A 16,296-nucleotide genomic window follows, 5' to 3' on the forward strand; every position below is an offset into this window, starting at 1 on the left:
CTTAGAAGGTCTTCCTATGTTACATTTGATTAGATTGCCTATTTCTCAGAACTTAGACCTTACTATGCATTCGGGTGTCTCCTCATTAACCTCATTAAGACTGTAAGCTATATGAGAACAGGGGATGCAGATAACTCCTCTTGTGAAATTTCTCACACTACTTAGCAAAATCAGAGCACCTGACAACATTTCATCAGATAGTCACTGAGATAAATCCATGCTCTGATAGTGGTGTAATTATTATGTCACTTTATATTTGTCAACTTTCAATGCCTAGAAACTGGTCTAAAGTTCTATACTGCAGCATTTCTTGCTTGAGCAAGTGGAGAACAGAAAGTGCTATCAGGCTCGAGAAGTCCCTAATCTGCATGCAGCTCCCAACAGTCAGCAGGGCACTTTTCCCACCTGGCAATGCACATCAGAATCCAGGAGAGAATGAAAATGGGGAATTACAGGAAGATCTAGCTCTTTCTTGGATTTGAAAAGATTCATAAAGCCACATTGTTAAGGATATGAATAGCAAAATTATTCTTGTTAATTTCCCATGTGCAAGGTGTTATTTTTTCTCTAAATGAAAATATTATATTTGAGAAAATAGAGTTGTGATGACAGTTTTAGTAGCAAAGAAGATGTGAATCACCCAGAAGAATGGTGGAGGTGGTAGGGAGTCACAGTAAAATGGGCTTTTCAGAATACTGGAAAGCCGGAAGCAGAGTGGTTCTTTGGGCATACTTAACAGCTGACTCTGCTTTCTTCCCCCAGTAGTACAGGCCTTGCTAATATTTTCTACCCCCCAACCCACCAATTTTATTCAGATGTAATTGACATATAACATTGTATAAATTTAAACTGTACAACATAATGATCTGATACATGACCATACTATGAAATGATTCCCACACTAAGTTCAGTTAACATCCATCACCTCACATAGTTGCAAATTTTTTGTCTTGTGATGAGGGCCTTTAAGAACCTCTCTTAGGAACTCTCAAATACACAATACAATATTGTTAACTGTAGTTACCAGGCTGTATATTACATCCCAGAACATATTTATATTCTAACTGGAAGTTTGTTCCTTTTGACCACCCTCTCTTCTGCCCTGCCCCCTGGCAATAACCAGTCTGTTCTCTGTTGATAAGAGTTTCAGTTTTTAAGATTTCACATATAAGTGACAGCACACATTATTGTCTTTCTCTGTCTGACTTATGTCATCTAATATAATGCACTCATAGTTCATCTGTGTTATTGCAAAGGGCAGGATTTTCTTTCCTTTTTTTTGGCTGAATAATATTCCTTTGTGTGTATATACTGCATTTCCTTTGGCCATTCTTTTGTGATGGACACTTAGATTGTTTCCATGTCTCGGCTATTCTAATTAATGCTGCAATGAATGGGTGCACATATCTTTTTGAGTTAGTGTTCTTATTTCCTTTGGACAAATACTCAGAAGTGCAATTGCTTGATGATGTGGTATTTCTATTTGTAATTTCTTGGGGCCACTCCATACTGTTTTCCATAGTGGCTGCACCAATTTACATTCCTACCAACAATGCACAAGGGTTTTCTTTTTTCCACAGCCTCTCCAACACGTATTTCTTGTCCTTTTGATGATAGCCATTCTGATAGATGTGAGGTGATGGCTTCTTTTGGTTTTGATTTGTATTTCCCTGAGACTAGTGATGTTGTTGAGCATCTTCTAGTGTATTTGCTGGCCATTTGAATATCTTCTTAGGAAAAATGTCTATTCAGGTTCTTTGCCAATTTTTAAATTGGATTATTTGTGTGTATGTTTTGTTGTTGTTGAGTTGTATGAATTCTTTATATACTACGGATAGTAACCCTTATCATAAATGGTTTACAAATATTTTTATATTTTCTTGCATTCCATGGATTGTCTCTTTATTCTGCTGATCATTTATTTTGCTATGCAGAAAGTTTTTAGTTTTATGTAGTCCCACTAATTTCTTTTTGTGTTGCTTATGCTTTAGGTGTCATAGCCAAAAACAAAAAAGTAAAAAACATTGCCAAGTCCAATGTCAAGGAGTTTTCCTTATGTTTTGTTCTGGGAGTTTGGTAATTTCAGGTCTTACATTTAAGTCTTACATCTATTTTGAGTTAATTTTTGCAAGTGGTTTAAGATAGAATCTAGTTTCTTTCTTTCTTTCTTTCTTTCTTTCTTTCTTTCTTTCTTTCTTTCTTCTTTCTTTCTTTCTTCCTTCCTTCCTTCCTTCCTTCCTTCCTTCCTTCCTTCCTTCCTCTCTCCCTCCCTCCCTCCCTCCCTCCCTCCCTCCCTCCTTCCTTCCTTCCTTCCTTCCTTTTCCTTTTTTCATGTGAATATCCAATTTTCCCAGCAAGACTTACTGATGAAACCCTTTTCTCTATTGAGTAACCTAAAATTCACTAGGAACCACAAACACCAGAATAGTCAAAGAAATCCTGAGAAAGAAGAATGGAACTGGAAACATCCCACTCTTTGATTTTTGAACTATATCAAAAAGCTATAGTAATCCAAACAGTATGGTACTGGCATAAAAACAGACACCTTGACCCATGGATGGAGCAGAATTGACTGCTCAGAAATCAACCCATGCATATCTGGTCAATTAATATTTGGAAAAGGATTCATTCTTACCGGAGGAAAGACAGTTTTTCCAATAATATTTTCTTAAATAATAATTTTAGATGTGAGCCCCAAATACAACAGGACATATGCAGAGGAAGTAATGAGCTTGTAAAATCCTAAAAGATGCTTTCCTCCATGGTATGGGCTATCTGTAGCTCCATCTAGGCAGCTATATACACAGTATACGATTTATATTCTTGGTTAGTTAAAATCGACTAATTAAAATGAATATGTACCCATACACACTCATTTCCTACCAGTATATAGCCCATCTGATATGTTGCACTTTCCACATAGCTTTATAAATACAGAAAGATTATCTTATATAAACAACCTACTCCTTAACTTGCATTGAGCTAATTCGTTGATGTAATAGATAATAAATCTGTTTTCCTGTGCCTCTGCTTCTAAAAAAAGATTTAAGTTCAAAAGTATACATATTTTTTCTGATATGTCAGGTAACAAATTTCAATGTTTCAATTTTTAATGTGGTTGAATAATGTTTAAAAGATACCGTTATATGACTGAGAAATAACCGAGGACATATAATTCACATGAAAGATCATATGCTATTATGAAAGCTTTTATGCTACTAATTTAGCATAAAATAATTTTAGCTTTCCTGAATGATGATTTTTTTTAGAGACTGAAATGTCACTACAAAAACTTCTCTTATTTTGAGACATAAGACTCATATAAGCAGTATAAATTTTTAATGCTTATGGCTTATTTGCAGACAGTTTTGACTTTAAAGTATTTAATTTTTGATGCTGGTAATATTATATTTTGTGCTTTCTCCTTCACTTCTATTTTATTCACATGTATCTTAAATACATAATTTACTTTTTTATTGTTATATTTATTTTTATTTTCAACTAAGAAAAATGATTGGTAAGGACCATTATATATTTTGATAGGATGGGTTATAATAGATTTACAAGACATCCATAAAACTTTTAAGACTATTTAACTAAGGACTGGCACTGAAGCTTAAAATTATTTAATATCCCTCTCTACACTCTGGTTTCTGCAGGGATGCCACACAAAACCAAATGGCCTCCAGTGCCCAACTCCACAGGTGGCACTGCCTGGAGAAGTGCACACAGCAACCCTGGTGCTAGAAATTTTTATTTTGCGATTTTCCCCTTATCTTTCTTCACACAGACTCTGCTTTTATCTCTGGTGCAATAGATCTAATGCTTTAACTCTAAGTGTACTATAAATCACTTTGCAAAATGTTATAAGACATGAGTAAATAACTGTTGTTCATAAGCTTCTATCTGCCTATCTCTATGTATGAACACGTATTAATAATTACATGGGAAAGCCCTTGCTGTTCTTAATGATTGAATCTTTTAAAGGACAAAACTATTTAAATGGAGAAGCTTATTATATTTAAGAGACTGTTTTAATAAATTATTGCATGAGGAATAGATTGGGCCATGTAGGTTGCAATCTTCTGCCCTAACTGCAATGCTAGAGTAAAGCGATTGCATAATTTATGGAGATGTGCCCATCTATTATGAGTTTGGTCATATGAGAGATTTTCCAATGATCTACTGAAATTGTAGAGAGTGCATTGTGCATCTAATGCAAAAGGGCTGGAAGGAGTCAGAGTTATCAGCAAATTATAAGATGTCATTTCAATCCATGGGTAATTTTTTTTATTTCCTAAAGTAATAGAATATACACATGAAAAAACTGGATAACAAGGCCAAATAAATATAATGCAAGATCAGTTTCAAATAAGTACCAAACAGATGCTGTATGGAGAAGTCAGATGGAGGCTGATTATAAAATTTCCTTGAGGAAATGAAATTTTAATATGACTTTATAAAAAGAGAGGGTTAAAAAGAGGAGCATAGCATTTTTCTGTTAGAGAAATTATAATTGTAAATAAAACAAAGAACTGATAACTGCTCTAAGGGTCTATGGTGAACAAATATTTAAAACAGGAAGTTAACTTCAGAAATGACGAGAATAAGAATCATCAGTGAATGACACACCAGCCAGTTGGATGACTGCTTCTAAACAATGTTTCCAAAGATTCTAGATGGTCATAAGAGAGTCACTGATCTTTTAGTACTAACTTGAATATAAAATATTGTTGCTGAGTACTTTTGACCTCTGTTTTTTTTTAAATATTTTATTTATTTATTCATGAGAGACACAGAGAGAGAGGCAGAGACATAGGCAGAGAGAGAAGCAGGCTCTCTGCAGGGAGCCTGATGCCTGACTCAATCCCAGGACCCGGGATCATGACCTGAGCCAAAGGCAAATACTCAATCACTGAGCCACTCAGGTGCCCCCTTTTTGACCTCTGTTGATGGGCATAATTAAATGGTAAAATAAGATTTTTAAATGTAGAAATAGGCAGGATTAATAGAAATATACAGTAATATGAATCATAATTATGTGATTTAATGTTCAACAAATTTTTATATAAAACAGATGTTTTAAAATTGTACATAAAAAACAACTTTGAGATTTTGGAGTAAGGAAAAGTTTTAGCCTATTTTTAAGATCATCTTAATTTTATATTCAGATTAGTATGTCTAATATTACTATAGATATAGCAAAATAATAGTAAGCCCTCATGAATCCTCAAGATCCCAAAGAAAATAAACCAATAGATCTTTAAGATCCTCTTAATTCTCAAGACTAAATACAAAAAGAATTCTTTTTCTTATTAGTGAAATTGATGAGGTCATTGAAAGTGTCAGGAAAACTAAACCAAATATTTTGATGACTTCTTAGAGCTATTTTTTAAAAAATGTAATAAGTGAGGCATAAACTCTGGGTGCACTGTACACGTTAATTTATCACCCCGATAGTAGAGAAATTATGTTACCTGAAGTAGAAAAGTTGTACATTTCCTGTTGTAAGCAAATCTGGTATAGTCACAACTCAGAATTCTTTCTTTTTGTCTTTCCTGATAGATAGGTCTGATTCATTCTGTATACTCCCATGAATAAATGACTTCAATAAACCTAAAGGCATTTTCCCCACATTTATGGGATTGGAACACTCTTAGTAGAGGTAAAAGGGATGCAGAAACATGCTTATTTAAAAGTTTTTATAGATAACATTCTGTTTCTTTAAGCAAATAGACATGAATTATTCAAAATGGATTTCAACATATTGTGTGTTTATCGTGAGATATTTGTAAAAAGAATAAAGCATCTAAGTTACATGAGACACTAACTACACCCTAAGCAATGAAGGACTTACTGGATTTTTCCACATGTTGAGGTAAATCACATAATGTACAAGTAGTAGGATAAACCCAGCCACAAATATGCCTGCAGAGTTCCAGCTTCTGGTCATTTCACTTGGATTTCTTTCCTCTGCACTGATAAGAAAAGCTTCAGAACACTTAAAAGAGAATCTAAGAATTATATTTTATAGCAGAGAAATTCCAGGTGTTTGAAAAGATGAGTTGGGTGGCAGCAATAGTATATTGTTGGTGCTTCACCAAATGACAGGCAGATCATTTATGACAATTTAACTGATCCAAGATTAAAGAATCTAAAACATTTTTTAAGAAATGTAAAATATTGATATGCTGAAGATAATGTTTATATGATTGTGTATAAATAGATTTCATGAAGAAAGATGAGACCTCAGCAGTTATGTACTCAGCATACTACAAGCATAAATTACATGTAAGGTTTTTACAATAACAAGTCAGAATTAGGAGGATGACACTAGAGGAAGAATGCAGAAAGAATGAGTGTATCATAAAAAAATGAGCATATCATATCATAGTGAATTTACTAATTCAGTAGTTTGACAAATTACTCAATCACTCAAGCAACATACACTGCAAAGTTTCTCTACAGTGATACAACAGGAAGCAAGTAGACCAGGTTCTTGTACTGTGTTCTCATGGTAGGAGAGCAGAAGCAATCAAATAATAAAAATGTATAAGATCTTTTTATATGATGATGACTGTTCTTGTTTTCCACAGAATGATGCTATAGAAAGCCAGTGACTGCAAAGGGGTGGGGCTGAGTTAGATCAGGTGGTCAGAAAGGTCTCCTTCGGAAGATGATGTCTGAGGAACCACCCATGCAAAAATGAGGGGATAGTGTATTCCAAGCAGAGGGAATGGCTATGCAAATACCCTGAGGGAGGAATGAGGTAGGTGTATTTGAGAAAAAGGAAGACAAGTACATTGGATCCTGACTTACAATGGTCTAACTTATGAATTTTCAACTTTACGATGGTTTAAAAGCCATATCCAATTTCAGTGGAAACCGTACTTTAATTCTGAATTTGGCTCTTCCTGGGCTAGTGATATGCAGTAGGTTCCTCTATTGTGATGGTGGGCAGGGGCAAAGAGCCACAGCTTCCAGGCAGTCCCGTGATCATAAGGGCCACGCTTGTAACCATTCTGTCCCCATGCAACCAGTGTACTTTCTTTCAGTACACTGTACAGTAAATTACATGAGAGAATTAATACTTTATTATAAAATAGACTTTGTGTTCAATGATTTTGCCTAACTGTAGGCTAATATAAGTGTTCTAAGCACCCTTAAGGTAGGTGAGGCTAAACTATGATGTTTAGTAAGTGAGGTGTATTATACACATTTTTGACTTCTTATATTTTCAACTTACAATGAGTTAATTGGGACATACCCCATGGTCTATGTCCAGGATGACCTGCACAACTAGATATTAGTGATCAAGGAAAAGTTGGAGGTGAGGCTGGAGAAGAAATAAGGCCTTGGTAAGGAATTTACATTTTATTCTGCATGCCTCCTGAAAGCTGTATAATCTGCCTTATGTTCCTGCAAGACTATTCTAGCTGAGATGTGACAAATTTGCAAGAGGTGGTGGGATAGTTAAGAATGAAAGCTGGGTGACCAGCTTGGAAATTTCACAGTGGTCTAGGGAAGCAGATGGTGGCTTGCACCATGGTGGCAATAATTAAGATGCAGGAACATTTAATAAATTTGAGTTGTATTTCTGAAGCAGAGCCAATAGGACTTGAAAATGGATTGTATATTAGAGATAGGATGATATAAAATAAGGAAAAATGATAACCCTACTGATAAATACTGACAACAGAAAATGCAACATAATATAGGCTAAAGAAATACTAAAAGGAAAAGTCCGGAGGGTCAGATAATCTCAGCCTTTGATCTGAGAGGATGTGTAGTCCAATCACATATTCAAAGTGCCTACTTCATCATGGGCTGATGGCCTCTGCTTAAGCACTGTAGTGATGAAAACACCCTGGCAAACCATTATTTCACTAATGAGGGCCCACCTCATTCAGCAGTTCATAAGCTGAATATGAGATAGTTTTGATTCTTTTTATTTCATGAAAGTCAATATGATACTGGAATGGTAGGTATATTTGGAAAAAGTTCCACTTCAAAGTCTGAGAAATAGCCTTTCCCTTGCTTTCTGTTTTGCCTCATTTTTATTATCACATTTTAAAGATAGCAAACATAATTTCTTAGGGAATCAGAAGTAGGTCATTGGATTAACAAATGCAATTCTACTTCTCCATATATGCCCCAAAGAAATGTGTAGGTACATGAACCAAAAGACATTCACAGGAATGCTCAAAGCAGCAGTACTTGTAAGAGTCAAACACTGGCAAAAACCAATATTCTCAATAGTCGCATGGACAGGTAACTATGGTATATTCATACCATACAATAGAATACTCTACAGCATAAAAATAAATAAGCTGCCGATATGTGCAACCACAAGGGTGAAACTCAAATGCAAAAGAAGCAAAAGATACAAAAGAATGTGTACTATGATTCCACTTATATAATGTTTAATAATAGGGTCTTTAATCTATGCCTTTACAAGTCTGTATAGAAGGGATTTCTTTGGGGGATCGGGGTAGTATTAATAATCAGAAAGCAGCATTGAGGGCTTAAGAGGTGCTAGCAATTTGATGTTTCTTTAATAAATGGTGACTACATAGAAGTTCACTTTGTGCTCATCCAGCAAGCTTCCACTCAAGATTTGTATATTCAATTATACCTTAATGAAATATATATAAGCATATAAATCTTTACATGTTACATTTTAATTAAATATATGTAAATATATGCTGGAATGCCAGTTATATTTCAATTAAAATTGTATTAAAACATACAAAGAAAGGAGTTAAATTAACACTGCAAAATGTCTAAATATGAACATAGTCTATTACATCTCAAGCAGCACAAAGTTGCATAGAATTAAAGGAAAACTATGAAACAGATTTGAAAGAGATCACATCAGGTTCGGACAATAAACCAAATCTCCAAGGTGAAACTAAAGAGGTCTAAGTATAAAGTGATTATTGTGTGTTTAAAAGAACAACAAATAGCCTACTTTGAAGTAGCCAACAATACACATAAAAGAAATACAAAGGATATTAGTGAGGAGATTGAAGTGGTTAAAAAGTAGTCTGGATAGTAGCCCCTATGTGACTCCCATTAGCTTTAAAAAAAAAGAAATAAAGATCCTGAAAATAGAATGAAAAGACCCAAACTGTCAGTCAACCTACTACAACAATTAGACCATTTTCTGAGACAGTTTTCCAGAAGGTATCAAAAAGGATCAGTGGAGTTGAATGAAGAATTACAGTTGCTAGCCTGAAGCTATTTGGTCAGATGAAATGGAGGGATGCCACTGGCAGGAATAATGGTTGGAATCCAGCAATTTCTCCCTCACTTCCTGCCAGCCAAAGGAGAAAACAAGAGTCTGTACCATTCAGAGAACAGACAATGGAGACAATGACCTCCCTATTTGTTCTCTCTGCTTTCACCAAGAGCTGCGTCTCTAGCTTGGAGATGGCTACTTCTAGAAATTAAGGAAGAAAACTGAGTATGGGACCAGCAGAGTCTAGACAGAGTCCAGTTAACAGTATATATGTGGGGCCTTGGGTTTGTGAATGTTATCAAAGAATCTTATCAGAGAAATATTCGAAATATTCGTTAGGCAAAGGAAACACCTGCCGTATTCCAAATGAGCTTTATGAAATGAAAATCTGTTAGACTTTGATAAATGTAATGAAAACAATGATAGAAAGTGATATGATAACTTGCTGCTAGGTAGGAGGATAGTGCTATATAAGATGGGGTGCGCAAGGAAGCCACTGCAGAAAAGATACTTTGAGCTGCCATCTGAATGACACAGTGTAGCCAGCCAAGCAAGTGGAACATTCCTGGCAGGGAAAAAACTAGTGAAAAGGCTGCAATGCAAGAGTCAACCCATTGTGTTTGAAAAGCAGAAATAAAGTTAATGTAGGTATATTCTTACTATTTTTAAAACTCTGCTAACAGTACCTAATGATTTAGGCTTCTACCATTTTTGCTTCCTTTTTGAATTCTAATTTGCTATCAAATATACTTTTTCTCCAGCCTTGATGTTATTTGTAAATTTAATAAGCTTATATTCTAGGATTTATTGAAATAATTGATAATACTTTGAATAAATCTAAATCGAGAGAAACCCCAAAATAGTGTCATTCAAGATTCTACTTGAGGGTAACATTCATTAATTATCGGTTTTAGAGAGGGATTCACAAATTTACATAACTACACAATTCTTCAAGGTACCATTTTTAATACTTGTAACAAAAACTGCTGTTTATGAGCACTTAATATGTGAGGGCTTAAAATTGGATTTTACATAATTGTCTAAACAACTTTCACAGTTATTGTGCCTTAAAACTACCTGGGCCTGGGAGTGGATGGGTGAATTAATTGCCTGATGGGTGAATTAATTACAATAAATAGGAAATAGAACAGTTAGAACTCAGACATAAATGTGAGTCCCATGGAATGCACTAGAATTTTTCATGGTTTGGTGAAAAAAGTTGTTTTCCATACTCAGTCAATTCCTAAACTAGACCCTCTATCATCAGGTGGCTTTTATCTAGAATACACCTTACCCTTTTTTTTCATCTATTAGTTATCTATATATTTTTCTATGACTCTGCAACTATTATCCCATCCTTGAAACTTCTCTTTGGCTCCCACTTCAATATCCTCAGCCCTTGAGTATCTTCCTGGGTAGCTTGAGAAAAACTGACCACTCTTTCTTTTCATATAAGCTTTATTGAGGCACAATGGCTATCACTTCTCCCACGTTCATTCAGGAAAAAAATAGGTCCTCCCTGTTTTCGATCCCTTCCCCTTTTGTTCCATAGTCTATACTGCAATCAGAGAGACTTCTATGAATACTATAAATCTAATGACATCAGCCTTTTCTCATAAGCTTAAATCTCTTCAATGATTCCCTGCTGTCTTCAGCATAAAGTCCAAATTGCCCAGTCTGGCATGCTATCAATGTCATGTAAAGGGATGCATGAATGAATGGTTTCTGAAATTTCTGGGCAGAATTGCTCAATAGTTAATCCTCTTCAGGCTTCTGGTATCTTTCCCATTTTCCTCAATTTCTAAAAATAAATGGTAGAAGTTTGTAGACAGAATTTTCTTGGTCTTTTAAGTAGTTTGGACATGGAGATATAGACCCTGGCCAGGACTAGGGTGAGTGAGACAACTGAGGTCCCTAGCACACACAATTTAAGGAGGCTCTTACTCACAGTAGTACTAGTGCCAGTGACCAGGGGAAGGGAACAGTGGGTAGACCTGATATAATGGGTGAAGAATGTCATTCTATTTGTGTTCCATGTGAATGCTTACTAAAGAGTGATATCAGCAAAGAAGAATTTTAATGATCAAGTGAAGAGGATGACCCATTCTATAGATACCAGGCACCTTCATTCCTGGCTGCTCCTGTCACTGCCCAATGGGTTCATGAACAAAATGGCCCTAGTGGCAAGGATGAAAGGTATGCATGAGCTCAGCAACATGGCCTACCACTCACCAAAGCTGACCTGACTGCAGCCACTCACTACTGAATGTCCAACCTGTAACAGAGATTAGCACTGAGTACCAGCTATGGCACAACTCCCCAGAGTGATCAGCCAGTTACCCGGTGGCAAGTTGATTACTTTAAACTACTTCATCTTGGAAGGGGAGACACTTTGTTCTCACTTCAATAGACAGTTACCCTGAATATGAATTTCCCTTCCCTGACTGTAACACTTCTGTCAACACCATCCATGGACTTATTGATGCCTTATCTGCCATCATACTATTCCATTTATCATTGCTTCTGATCGTTGGAACTCACTTTATAGCAGATGCAGAGCAGACATGGGTCCAGTCTCATGAAATTAACTGGTCTTAGCATGTTTCCCACTATCCCGAAGCAACAGGCAAACTGGCCTTTTGAAGACTTGTTTATAGCATCAGTTAGGTGGCAGTACGTAGGATAAGTAGGAAAACCTCCTCCAGGATGCAGTATGTACTTCAAATCAATTGTTTCTTCCATACTCAGGATTCAGGCATCTAGGAATGAGGGATTGGAAATGTCTTACTCTGTCTCTTGGTGATCTACAAGAAAAATTTGTACTTCCTGTTTCTGCAACTATAGATACTGCTTATTTGGAGATCTTAATTCCAAAAGATGAATGCTTCCACCAGTGAGAACAACAATAATTCCACTAAACTAGAAGTTAATACTGTTACCTGGCCACTTTGGGATGCTTTAGCCAGTAAACTAACAGGGAAAGAAAGTTGTTACTAAATTGGCTGGGATGATTGATTTATCATGACCATTAAGGAACAATCGAGTAGTTACTCCACAGTGGGGGTAGGGGAACAGCATGCTTGGAATGTAAGAGATCCCTTGGGGGCACTTCTTAGTACTTTCATGTCCTGAGTTTAAAGTCATTGGAAATTACAAAAACCCAATTCAGGCAAGATTGCTAATAACCAGAGCATTCAAGAATGAAGGTTTGGGTCACTCAAGAGTGTCCAACCACTACCAGCTGATGTACTTTCTGAAAGCAAAGGGAATTTTGAATGGATAGCAGAATAATTTAGTTATAATTACCAGCTATTACCATGTAAACATTTAAAGAACTAAGTACTGTAATAGTTGAGTATTTTTTCTTGTCTTGATATGAGTGCTTATATTAACCAATATTTTTGTTTTCTTAATCTTTCCTAGTCTCCTAGTTAACATAAGATATGTTAATAATAGTTTATCTTATATTTCAATATTTAAGTTACAAAATGTCAAATGAGGAGTGTAAATCATCTGGAAGAAGAATGAACATCAATCCAAGACTCAGGAAGTTCTTTGCATCTTGGGGGAATGTCTTACCCTGTTTTTATTGTTTGCTTCATGTTTGGTAGGAATGTGACTTTGCTATTATTTGTATTTGGACATTGAGTATGGTTTGAAGACATATGTATGGATGGCAAGTTGATAAGGAGTGAACTGGTGTGGTTTTGTAATGTGTCAGACTCACCTGAGGTGGAATATTTCCTGGGGTTTCCTTCTCAGAATATTTCCAGTTCAGACAAATAATAGTCATATTTTCATTCAATATTTGGAATACAGAAGTGAAGTAGTAGCTTTTTTGTGTATTTGCTTGAGAGGTTGGGGCAAACAGCTTCTGCACCTCACTCATGTTGGTGTCCACCTGCTTGTTTATCTCTTTGGTGTAGAGCAACAACTACTAGGTCTGCAACTCTTCCACTTACCCTTAAATCCTCTTTCTGCTCTTACTGATGACCAGATATGATTTAACTCCGTTCTTCAGGGTGTCAGCTTCTCCTGTAGGACATGCAATTCACCATGGTGGAAGCAATAAGAACTGATAAGGGTCCAGTGAGTATGTCCTCATGGGTTTCAGACAACTGATACTTTCAGTTTCAGTTTATATTCATGGCTTTTAGCTTGTCTTTGCCGTTTCTCACTTTATGTCTATCTTCCTGATACTTTTCAGTTTCAGTTTATATTCATGGCTTTTAGCTTGTCTTTGCCGTTCCTCACTTTATGTCTATCTTCCATTCAGAATTAACTGCTCTGTTCCAGCATTAAACACAAAACAACAGCCTTAGAGAATTGCATTATAATTGCATTAGATCAAATTCCTATTATAAATGGATAGATATGTAAAATTCTGACAGAGACAAAAATGTAGGAATAAATCTAACAAAAGAAATTTAAGACCCTCACACTAAGCTACAAAACATGGCATAGAGGAATTTAAACATTACCTAAATAAATTGAGTGATGTATACAATGTTCATGGATTAAAAGACTCGGTATTGTGAAAATACAAGTATCCCAAAGTGATGTATCAATCTGATGCAATCCTAATCCATATTCCAGTTGACTTTTCTCTTATAAACTTTAAAAGCCAATTGAAAACATGTGTTAAAATGCAATGGACCTGTGATAGATGACACAATTTTGAAAGAAATAATCTCTCACAAGTATGACTTACCTTATTTGATTTTAAGCTTACTTTACAGTAATTGAAACAGTTTGGTATTAGTGAAAAGATAAACATACAGATGAATGGAACAGAGTAAAAAGTATGTCTGGAATGTTGGAGGTATGCTGAGGCACTATTACTCCCATGTGCTGTGACTTAATCCACACATATAAATCAATTTATTTTAGGCAAAGGTTCTAAGAAAATTAAATGTGGAAAAGGTAAGACTTTTAATCAAATAGTGATGAACTAATTGTATATTAGTTTAGAAAAAAAATCCTCATCTGGGATCCCTGGGTGGCGCAGTGGTTTAGCACCTGCCTTTGGCCCAGGGCACGATCCTGGAGACCGGGATGGAATCCCACGTCGGGCTCCCACTGCATGGAGCCTGCTTCTCCCTCTGCCTATGTCTCTGCCTCTCTCTCTCTCTCTCTGACTATCATAAATAAGTAAAAATTAAAAAAATAATAAAAAAAGAAAAAAATCCTCATCTCTTCACATCATAAACAAAAGTCAACTCAAAATAGATATAGAGCTAAATATGAACCCAAATTCTAAAATCTTAAGAAGAAAACATAGGAAAAAATCTTTGAGATTTCAGAATAAGCGAACATTTGTTAGATCACCAAAAGCATGAAAAACAAAAGAAAGAATTGATAAGCTGGACTATAACAAAGGCAAAACCTTTGTTCTTTGAAAGACACCATTAAGAAAAATGAAAAGGCAAGTTTGAGGTGTTCTTCAATACAAACAACCAGTTCTCCAACTTTCCAGATACTCAGTTGGGTATTCAACAATTCAATTCAATTCTGACGCTGGTTACTCAGAGTTAACACACATTCCATAACTTAAAGGCTCAGTCCTATAGGATTGCCCCCCGACTTCAGATGCCAGCTGCAGGCACCAGACCTCCCATACTTCTGACCACCTGGCTATAAATTGGGGGTCCTAAGGACACGTTCTGAAGGTTTCATAATTTTCTACAACGACTCACAGAACTCAAAAAGATCCTTTATTTATGTTTACTAGTTTTTGTGAAGGATACAAATGAATAGCTAGATAAAAACATACATAATGTGAGGTCTGGAAAGATCCAAAATGCAGAAGTTTTGTTCTAGTGAAGTTGGAGCATGCTACCCTCCCAGGACATGGATTGGGAAGTTTTCCAAATCTCCTTGTTCAGAAATTTTTATAGGGCTCAATTTCCAGTTGACCTCCTCCCATCAGGTAGATGGGTGGGGCTTAAAGTTCCAATCATCTCATCACTTGGTCTTTCTGGTGATTATTCCACTCTGAGGCTTTCTAGTGGCCTTATCCTAAGTCACTTCATTAGCCTATACTCAAATGTGGTTGAAAGAGGTTTATTATGAATAACAAAAGATAGTTCTGAATAAGGCACCGGGAAGAAAGGAATAGCATAGGGAATATAGTCAATAGTACTGCAATAACATATGATGGCAGATAGTAGCTACTCTTGTGATAGCATAATTTATAGAGTTGTTGAATCACTATGCTGTACACTTGAAAGGAATGTAATATTGTGTGTGGACTGTGCTCAAAAAAAAAAAAAGTCATTCATGACTTTTTGAATGATTGTCATTCATGACAAATGAATGATTTGATTCAGGAAATTCCAAAGGCTTTAGGAGCTCTGTGCTGGGGACAGTATACAAACACCAAATATTCATTTAAAAAAAATTATACCTCAGCAATTCACAGACTGGGAGAAAATATTTATAACATATATTTGACAAAGAATTTATAACAAAAACATATAGAGATGTCTTATGACTAATGACAAGAGAAACAACTCAAAAAAATTTGAATGTATAGTCTAAAAATGGATGATATACACATTAAGAGATACTCACCATCAGTGTAGCAGGTAAATGCAAAAACACCCAAAACAAAACATAAAAACCCTTAAATACCCACTGAATAGAATGGCTAAAATTTAAAAGACTGGTCATACCAAGTGTTGGTGAGGATGGGGAACAATTGGAACTCTTACACACTGCTGATAGGAAAGTGAAATGGTATACCTACACTGGAAAAATTCGCATGTTTCTTAAAGAATTAAAGATACACCAACTGTTTACACAAAGACTTATACACAAAAACCCATAACAACTTTATTTATAATAGCCTAAACTGAAAACAACAAATGTTTATCAACAGTGGAATGGATAAATAAATTACAGTGCCTTCATATAATGGAATACAACTCAACCTTAAGAAGGAACATACCAATTGATGGGCACAACATTGATGATTCTCAAACACATTATTCTGAGTCAGAAGAGTCAGGGCAAAAAAGATTCTTTATTGCATGAGTCTGCTTATACAACATTCT

General features: G+C 35.6%; 1 protein-coding gene and 1 long non-coding RNA gene across 2 annotated transcripts in view; both read right to left on the reverse strand.

The window, feature by feature from the left end:
• The window catches only part of FAM110B (family with sequence similarity 110 member B), a 223,991-nt gene that overhangs the window by 151,751 nt on the left and 55,944 nt on the right, over positions 1-16,296 (reverse strand). The gene's annotated exons all lie outside the window — the stretch shown is intronic.
• On the reverse strand, positions 10,504-16,267 carry LOC140620008 (uncharacterized). The gene is made up of 3 exons (XR_012019763.1): positions 16,191-16,267; positions 12,969-13,528; positions 10,504-12,000 (listed from the first exon to the last, which is right to left on the reverse strand). It is a non-coding gene; the product is annotated as an uncharacterized lncRNA (long non-coding RNA).

This window comes from Canis lupus, chromosome 28 (assembly GCF_048164855.1).
Source record: "Canis lupus baileyi chromosome 28, mCanLup2.hap1, whole genome shotgun sequence".
NCBI lineage: Eukaryota > Metazoa > Chordata > Mammalia > Carnivora > Canidae > Canis > Canis lupus.